The sequence below is a fragment of the Bos indicus genome, chromosome X (genome assembly GCF_029378745.1).
Source record: "Bos indicus isolate NIAB-ARS_2022 breed Sahiwal x Tharparkar chromosome X, NIAB-ARS_B.indTharparkar_mat_pri_1.0, whole genome shotgun sequence".
Classification (NCBI taxonomy): Eukaryota; Metazoa; Chordata; class Mammalia; order Artiodactyla; family Bovidae; genus Bos; species Bos indicus.
In genome coordinates this window covers 77,270,336-77,281,025 of record NC_091789.1, presented here as the reverse complement: position 1 = coordinate 77,281,025, position 10,690 = coordinate 77,270,336, and positions in this window count along the sequence as shown.

Below are 10,690 nucleotides of genomic sequence, written 5' to 3'. Positions count from 1 at the left end.
AACTACCCTTATTGCAGAAAGTGAAGAAGAACTAAAGAGCCATAAGATGAAAGTGAAAGAGGAGAGTGAAAAAGTTGGCTTAAAGCTCAACATTCAGATAATGAAGATCATGGCATCCGGTCCCATCACTTCATGGGAAATAGATGGGGAAACAGTGGAAACAGTGTCAGACTTTATTTTTTGGGGCTCCAAAATCACTGCAGATGGTGATTGCAGCCATGAAATTAAAAGAATCTTACTCTATGGAAGGAAAGTTATGACCAAGTTAGACAGAATACTCCAAAGCAGAGACATTACTTTGCCAACAAAGGTCCGTCTAGTCAAGGCTATGGTTTTTCCTGTTGTCATGTATGGATGTGAGAGTTGGACTATAAAGAAAGCTGAGTGCAGAAGAGTTGATGCTTTTGATTGGTGTTGGAGAAGACTCTTGAGAGTCCCTTGGACTGCATGGAGATCCAACCCGTCCATCCTAAAGGAGATCAGTCCTGTGTGTTCATTTGAAGGACTGATGTTGAAGCTGAAACTCTAATACTTTGGCCACCTCATGCAAAGAGCTGATTTATCTGAAAAGACCCTTATGCTGGGAAAGATTGAGGGCAGGAAGAGAAGGGGACAACAGAGAATGAGATAGTTGGATGGCATCACTCACTCAATGGACATGAGTTTGGGTAGGCTGTGGGAGTTGGTGATTGACAGGGAGGCCTGGAGTGCTGCAGTTCATGGGTTCACAAAGAGTTGGACACGACTGAGTGACTGAACTGAACTGAACTGAACTGAAAAGATATCTTCATTCCCGTATTTCTTGCAGCATTATTTACAATAGCCAAGCCATGGAAACAATCTAAATGTCTTTGAATAAATGGATCAAGAAAATGTGGTATATATAGAATATTATTCTATAACATAATGTTATTCAGCCATAAAATATGCAAGGAAACTTGTCATTTGCAACAACATGGATGGACCTTGAAAACATTATGCTAAGTCAAAACTGGAAAACTGGAAAAACTGTATGATCTCATATATGTGAAATCTAAAAAACATATACAAACTCATAGACACAGAGAGTAGATTGGTGGTTTCCAGAGGAGGGGGATGGGGAATGGGGAAATGGTTGAAGGCAGTCAGAAGTTACAAACTTTCAGTTATAAGATAAATAAGCTTCTGGGATGTAATGTACAGAAGGTTGTCTATGTTTAACAATATAGTATTGTAAATTTGAGAGTTGCTTAGAGAGTAAATCTTGAGTCATCATTACAAGAAAAAAATTTCAACAAATGTTATTTGGATGCTAACTAAATTCATCATGGTGATTAATTCTCAATATATACATGTAAAGTATCATTATGTTGTACACTTTAAACTTATACATTACTGAAACTGGAAAAATTTAAATATAAAATAATTACAACTGACTGAACTTTTCCCAGAGTAGTTGTATCACTTTATATTCCCACTAAGAGTGTCAGTTGCTTTATAATCTTTGCTAACATCTTGTTATGTCAGTCTTTTTAATATCAGCTATTTTACTGGGGGTGTAGTAACATTACATTGTGGTTTTGTTTTTCATTTCTCTGATGACTACTGATGCAAGGGATTTTTTTCATATGCTCATTGACCATTCATATATGTTCCTTTGTGGTTTATCTGCTGAAATATTTTGCCCATTTTAATTGCCTTTTTACCATTGAGTTGGAGGAGATTTTAATATATTCTAGATTCCAGTCCTTTTTGGATATATATTTTGAAAATATTTCTCCTCCTAGTCTGTAATTTGATTATTTATTTTCTTAACCATGTCTTTTAATGAGTAGTGTTAAAGTTAGACAAAATTGAATATGTTTCCAGAACAATGTCACTATTGGTCAGGAAAGGAAGGTGGGCATCAACAAGAAGCAAAATGTTGCCAACAGGGATAGGAAATGTCAGCAGTGATGAGGAAACTTTGTGCCACTTTGAGGAATAATATCACCTAAAATTGCAAATTAAAATATTGGCATAACTCCAGAAATGAAAAGCACATATTAGAAGATAGAGGAGAGAGTGTTGTAGAGGCTCAAGTCCTTTAATGGTAATGCAGAAAACCTGAAAACAAAAAACTTATAATTGTCTCCTTAAAACTTGTTTCATGTTTTGTAAATTGTCTTTATATTACATAGAGATTCTCTACTTTTGCTTAGTAAGTTTTCAGAGGTAGGCAGCTAATTTTAAGTACTGATTTTTGTCGCATGACACACAGATGATAGCTAATGACTTGAGTTTTTCTACTTTTTGAGTGAAAAGCGCTATAGTCAGTTGAGTTACACTTAATTCTACTTATTATGAACTGATGTCACAAAGCAGAAGCAACATATTAAGTCTATAACTACAGTAATAATACCCTATTGCTCTGTTGTGTATTATGTAAACAGTGCTCAAAATACTGTATGGACATAAACTTGAAAAAGAAATTGTTTCCTTGACTGTAGAAAGACTTTTAAGGATCCTGAAACACTTACAAGTGATCCATTAATCAAATCCTTTTTTTAATCATTCTGTGAACTATTTGTTATTTTTATTTGCATTATCAGTTTATACTGATGTTCTCCAAAGGTTAAAAAAAATGCTTGGTATTGTGACAGATTGCCTGCAGAAGCATACTGAAAATTCAGCCACCTTTTATTAAGCTAAATATGAAGGAAATTTGCAAATACATAAAACAATGCTGCTTTCCTTAGTAATCATTTTCACTTTGGATTATATTTTTCTTAAAAACTTAATTCATCTTACTATGTAATGAATATATTATTGCTATTTGTAATGGATTAATACATACATATTTTTTAAAAATTCTCATCAGTTTTAAACAAAAGCTTTTTGGGCTTCTTGATAATTTTTTAATGTAAAGGAATCCTTAGACCAAAAATTTGGAAACTGTTGGACTATATCATTTTATAAATCTTGTTTAGGTAAAATATTATGATAACCTACTCAGAACATAATTCAGTATTAAGTCCATAAATATGATAATAGTCCAATAATGGATTTTTCTGCTTTGTCTACTAATTTTAAAAAAATTCAAAAACACTGTATAAAAGAGAATGTCTTTGTTTCTTCATCTGTAGGAAACTAATTACACTAATACTTTTTAAAATCCCTTCCATTTACTTTGTTTCCCATTTTCCTGGCTAAATTTTCCTTTCCCCCTCTTCTTCTAACCTTTATTTTTGATGGACACTTATTTGATATTTAAGGGCTATGTATCAAATCAATTAAAATGTAAGATCTTATAGGAAAATTATCTCTAAATAAAGGATAAATCTGGGAAAGAAGCCTCTTCTGTATCTTGGTCATCTTTAAAAACTGGTCAGAACTAGCAGATTGCATTTTTTGTTGTTGTTGTTGTTGTTTTTAATTTTTTTTAACTTTACAATATTGTATTGGTTTTGCCATATATCAACATGAATCCACCACAGGTATACATGTGTTCCCCATCCTGAATCCTCCTCCCTTCTCCCTCCCCGTACCATCCCTCTGGGTCGTCCCAGTGCATCAGCCCCAAGCATCCAGTATCGTATTTGAATTGACAGATATATATTCTCCAAGGAGAAAGTCACTATCTGTAAGAATATGATTAAAAGAACACATTTTATTTACTTCACACTAAGTATATACATATTTTAATATATAATATTTGCAATTCTGATTTGATAAATGAAATAAGTATGTACTGTCTGTTACTTTATATGTGTTAAGCATGTGGTATTGATTTTGGTTACATACTTTATTTTGACATTTGAGAAATGTCCTGAGATGTGTCTGTGAATACATGGTGCTTTATAAGGGTGTCAAATGAATGTGCATACATGTAAATTCTTGGAGACTATCTTGTTGGTTCCTTTAAATATTGTAGTTCTTCTCAAGGTTTATGTTATCCAAAAAAGCTGCCATTTTAGCCAAATGGTAACCTAATCAAGGTAGTAATGATGTAAGAGTATAAACATACCACATGGATATTGTGGGTTCAGTTCCAAACCACCACTATAAAATGAATATCACAACAAAGCAAGGCACACAAAATTTTTAGTTTCTGAGTGCATATAAAATTTATATTTACATTACACTGTCATAATTAAGTGTACAATAGCATTATGTCTAAAAATACAATGTACATGCCTTAATTAAAACTTACTTGATTGCTAAAAATGGTAACCATCATCTGAGCTTTAAACAAATCATAATCTATTTGATGGTGGATAGTCCTGCTTCAGTGTTGATGACTGCTGACATATCAGATTAGTGACTGTTGAAGGCTGTAGTGGCTGTGGTGATTTTTTAAAATAGAAATATAAAGTTTTATGCATTGATGAACTCTTTCTTTCATGCATAATTTCTCTGTAGCACGTAATGCTGTTTGATAACATTTTATCCACAGAAAATTTTCTTTCAAAATTGAGTCAGTCCTCTCAAATTGTACTCCTGCTTTATCAACTAAGTTTATGTAATATTCTAAATCCTTTGTTGTCATTTCAATCAATTTCAGATTATCCTCAGCAGGAATAAATTCCATCTCAAGAAACCACTTTCTTTTTTATGCATAAGAAACACCTCTTCATTCATTCAAGTTTTGTCAGGACATTGTAGCACTTCCACTACATCTTCAGGCTCTACTTCTGTTCTCTTGCTATTTCAACCACATTTGAAGTTCCTTGCTCCACTGAAGTCTTGAATCCCTCAAAGTTATCCATGAACACTAGAATTAGCTTCTTCCAGCTTCCGTTGATGTTGACATTTTTACCTCTTCCCATGAATCACAAACTTTCTTAATGGCATCTAGAATAATAAATTATTTCCAGAAAGTTTTCAATTTACTTTGCCAAGATCCACAGAGGAATCATTGTCTATGGCAGCTAGAGACTTACAAAATGTATTTCTTAAGTAACTGTAACATTGAAATGACTCCCTGATTCATAGGTTTCAGAATGGATGTTGTGCTAGCAGGCATGAATGTATCAATCTTGTTCTACATCTTCATCAGAGCTCTTGGGTGACCAGGTGCATTGTGAATGAGCAGTAATATTTTGAATTTTTTTTTCTGATTAGTAAGGTTCAGCAGATTAAAACATTAAGCAAACCATGTTGGTTTACATGTGTCATCATTCAGAATTTCTTGGTTCTTTTATAAAACACAGTCAGAGTAAATTCAGCATACTTCTTAAGGGCCCTAGGATTCCTAGGATTTTCAGAATGGTAAATGAGTATTGTATACAACCTAAAGTATCCATCTGCATTATCCCCTAACAAGAGAGTCAGACTCTTCAAAGTCAGAACCTTTGAAGGCAGGCATTGACTTCTCCTTTCTAGTCATAAAAGTACTAAATGGCACTCTCTTTTAATCTAAGTCTGCTTCATCTACACTTAAAATCTGCTGTTTTGTGTAGCCAACTTTATTAATTATTTTAGCTGTGTCTTCTGGGTAACTTGCTGCTGTTTCTATGTCAGCACTTGCTATTTCACCTTGCATTTTTTTAAATTAATTAATTAATTTATTTTTATTATTATTATTTTTTACTTTACAATATTGTATTGGTTTTGCCATACATCAACATGCATTCGCCACGGGTGTACACGTGTTCCCAATCCTGAACCCCCTCCCACCTCCCTCCCCATACCATCCCTCTGGGTCATCCCAGTGCACCAGCCGCAAGTTTCCTGTATCCTGCATTTTATGTTATGGGGATGGTTTCTTTTTTAAGCTTCATGAATCAGCCTCCACTAGCTTCAAACTTTACTTCTGCAGCTTTCTCAACTCTATCAATCATCATAGACTTGAAAACAGTTAGGGTCTTCCACTGGATTAGGCTTTGTCTTAAGGGAATGTTGTGGCTGGTTTGATCTTCCAAAGTGAAAGTCACTCAGTAGTGTCCAACTCTTTGCGACCCCATGGACTATACAGTCCATGGAATTTTCCAGGTCAGAATACTGGAGTGGGTAGCCTTTCCCTTCTCCAGGGGATCTTCCCAACCCAATCAAATCCAGGTCTCCCAGGTCTCCCTGTAAAGAATTGCAGGCAGATTCTTTACCAGTTGAGCCACAAGGGAAGCCCAAGAATACTGGAGTGGGTAGCCTATCCCTTTTCCAGTGGATCTTCCCAATCCAGGAATTGAACTGGGGTCTCCTGCATTGCAGGCAGATTCTTTGATCTTCCAATCAGACCGCTAAAACTTTTTTTTCTATATCATCCATAAGGCTGTGTTGCTTTCTTATCATTTGTGTGTTTGTTGGAGTGTTGTGTTTAGTCGCTCAGTCAATTAATTTTCTTCAAAAACTTTTCCTTTGCATCTACAACTTGGCTAACTTTGGCATAAGAGGCCTAGCTTTCATCCTATATTGGCTTTTGATATGCCTTCCTTTCACTGAGCTTAAATTACTTCTAGATTTTGACTTTAAGTGAGAGGTGTACAACTCTTCCTTTCCCTTAAACCACAGTCAGCTTACCTTAATTTCAATTATAATTTCATTGTAGGCCATTGTAGGCTTAATTACAACTTTTTGTGTCTCGGGATACAGAGACCTGGAGAGAAGAAGAGAAATAGGGGAATGACTGGTCAATGGAACAGTCAGAACACACTAACATCCAAGTACAACATAGATACTTTTAATATGTTACCTATTTTAATTATCGTAACAACCATAAAGGGCTATTATTAGCATCCCTATTTTACAGTTGATGGCACTATGACTCACAAAGATTAAACGACTTGCCCAGGGTCACTCAGCTAGTAAATGACAGAACTAGGGTTCAAATCCATTTTGCTTGACTAATAGGAGAAGATAATCTTCATGTCATTTATATTTTGAACACATTGTCATTTACACCAATGTGCCCAAGACCTTGCACAATCTTGGGCACACAGTAATTATCATGTTTCTTATAAGAAATACTAAAATGGCTTCAATTATATAAGGACAGGGGAAATAGTGGCCTAAAAATATGTAGATCTTCCTCAAATTATGATGGGGTTACATTTCTATAAAACTATCATAAATTAAAAATGAAGTGAAAATGAAAGTCACTGAGTCATGTCTGACTTTTTGTAACTCCATGGACTTTAGTCCTCCAGGCTCCTCTGTTTATGGAAAATATCATAAGTCAAAAATGCACTTAATATACCTAACCAACTGAACCTAATGACTTAGCCTAGACTAATTTACATTAACCTACAGTTGGGCAAAGTCATCTAACACAAAGCCTATTTAATAATAAAGTGTGACATATCTCAGGTAATTTATTGCATACTATACTGAAAGTAAAAGCAGAATGATTGTAAGTAAATCAGTGGTTTACCCTCACAACCACATAGCTGACTGGGAGCTATGGCTTACTGTTGATACTCAGCATCATGAGAGAGCATCCTACTGTATATCACTAACTCAGAAAAATATTAAAATTAGAAGTTTGGTTTCTACTGAATGTGTATCACTTTGGCATTATTGCAAAGTCAAAAAATTGTGAGTAGAAACATAAATCAGGAATAATCTGTACTGGGGAAAGAGTAATCCTGCTCAACATTTTAGGACAGGATTGATGTTCAGTTTTAATAAAGCTAAGAACTGGGAGAGTTAGCTTCCAATTCATTTTGCACCAATTTGGTATACTTTTCTATTGCAAAGCAATTCTGCTTGGGTACAGACATAGCAACAGTAATCATGCTTTACTTCTAACTTGTTGTTGTTGTTTAGTCACTAGTCCATGTTTGACTCTTTTGTGACCCCACAGACTATAGCCTGTCAGGCTCCTCTGTCCATGGGATTACCCAGGCAAGAATACTGGAGTGGATTTCCATTTCCTTCTCAGGGGATCTTCCTGATCCAGGGATCAAACTTGTGTCTCCTGAATTGGCAAGTTGATTCTTTACCACTGAGCCACTAGCGAAACCCTTAACTTCTAACTGTCTATAAACCAATAATAACATGGCTCTGATTCTCATACAGCATACTTAGCATTCCAAAGCATTCCACTCCTCTTATTACAGTTCCACGTGCAGCTCCTTTCCTACTTTTATCAGTGAAGTAATTTTATTCTCATGTGCATGACTTGAAGTTTTAGTTTTAGATGAACCTGCTTCAACATCATATCCCCAATATCACCATATCCTGAAAATCACCTGTGTGAATTATGCTATTTTCTTTCCCACTTAGAATACCAGTCTTGGAACTGCTAAGTGCATTCTATTCCTTTTCTCTTGCCCACATAGCTTGCCAAGTATAATTTTTAATGCTATATTTTAAGTCATACAGGAATAATTGAAATCTGTCTATATATGCTTCATTTGAACCCTATCCATAGTTGGCTGACTGAATACTAAGAAGCAATAACTGTACTTTAAGTGATAGTCCAAAAGCACCACACCTGGCATTGGAAATGCTGAATTCTGGTACAGACTGACGTCTATCATTTCTTTTTACTTTGGAGAAGTCTCCTAACTTCTCTGAGTCTCACTTTATTCATCTAAAATTCAAGTCTTAGAGACTACACACCCTTCATAGGGCCTTTGCCAATACATGCATATGTATACATGTGTATATATAACACATATACTTATTAATTTAATAGATGTTGATTTCTTCTCCTTCTCACCCTCTCCCAGGTTTAAGACAGAACTTGCAACAAGTAGAGTAATAAGGAAGTCATAGGTAGTTTGAGAAATAATTAAAGTGATAGTATCTAGTAAAGAATCACAAGAAACCTAAAATAAAGCTGGCAAATTTGTCCCTGGAGTACAGAATGAAACAGGGCCAAGGCGAATAGAGTTTTTCCAAGAGAATGCACTGGTCACAGCAAACACCCTTTTCCAACAACACAAGAGAAGACTACACATGGACATCACCAGACGGTCAACACCAAAATCAGATTGATTATATACCTTGCAGCCAAAGATGGAGAAGTTCTATACAGTCAGCAAAAAGAAGATTTGGAGATGACTGTGGCTTAGATCATGAACTCCTTATTGCCAAATTCAGACTTAAATTAAACAAAGTAAGGAAAACCACTAGACCATTCAGGTATGACCTAAATCAAATCCCTTATGATTATACAGTGGAAATGGGAAATTGATTTAAGGGACTAGATCTGACACAAAGAGTGCTTGATGAACTATGGATGGAGGTTCATGAAATTGTACAGGAGACAGGGATCAAGACCATACCCAAGAAAAAGAAATGCAAAAAGGCAAAATGGCTGTCTGAGGAGGCTCCACAAAGACCTGTGAAAAGAAGACAAGCAAAAAAAAAAGGACCTGTGGTGGATTCATTTTGATATTTGGCAAAACTAATACAATTATGTAAAGTTTAAAAATAAAATAGAATTAATTAAAAAAATTAAAAAAAAAAGGAGAAAAGGAAAGATATACCCATCTGAATGCAGAGTTCCAAAGAATATCAAGGAGAGATAAGAAAGCCTTTCTCAGTGGTCAATGCAAAGAAATAGAGGAAAACAACAGAATGGGAAACACTAGAGATCTCTTCAAAAAAATTAGAGATACCAAGGGAATATTTCATGCAAAGATGGGCTCGATAAAGGACACAAATCCTATGGACCTAACAGAAGCAGAAGATATTAAGAAGAGGTGGCAAGAATACACAGAAGAACTGTAGAAAAAAAGATCTTTATGACTCAGATGATCATGATGGTTTCATCACTCACCTAGAGCCAGACATCCTGGAAAATGAAGTCAAGGGGGCCTTAGGAAGCATCACTACGAACAAAGCTAGTGGAGGGGATGGAATTCCAGTTGAGCTATTTCAAATCCTAAATGATGATGCTGTGAAAGTGCTGCACTCAATACGCCAACAAATTTGGAAAACTCAGCAGTGGCCACAGGACTGGAAAAGGTCAGTTTTCATTCCAATCCCAAATAAAGGCAATGCCAAAGAATGCTCAAACTACTGCACAATTGCCCTCATCTCACATGCTAGTAAAGTAATGCTCAAAATTCCCCAAGCCAGGCTTCAATAATACGTGAAACCATGAACTTCCAAATGTTTAAGCTGGTTTTTAAAAAAGCAGGAGAACCAGAGATCAAATGGCCAACGTCCACTGGATCATCGAACAAGCAAGAGAGTTCCAGAACAGCATATATTTCTGCTTTATTGACTATGCCAAAGCCTTTGAATATGTGGATCACAACAAACTTTGGAACATTCTTCAAGAGATGGGAATACCAAACCACCTGATCTGCCTCTTGAGAAATCTTTATGCAGGTCAGGAAGCAACAGGTAGAACTGGACATGGAACAACAGAGTAGTTACAAATAGGAAAAGGAGTATGTCAAGGCTGTATATTGTCACCGTACTTATTTGACTTATATGCAGTGTACATCATGAGAAACGCTGGGCTGAAAGAAGCACAAGCTGGAATCAAGATTGCCAGGAGAAATATCAATAATGTCAGATATGCAGATGACACCATCCTTATGGCAGAAAGTAAAGAGGAACTAAAGAGCCGGTTGAGGAAAGTGAAAGAGGAGAGTGAAAAAGTTGGCTTAAAGCTCAACACTCAGAAAACTAAGATCATGGCATCCTGTCCCATCACTTCATGGGAAATAGATGGGGAAACAGTGGAAACAGTGGCAGACTTTATTTTGGGGGGTCTCCAAAATCACTGCAGATGGTGATTGCAGCCATAAAATTAAAATTCGCTTACTCCTTG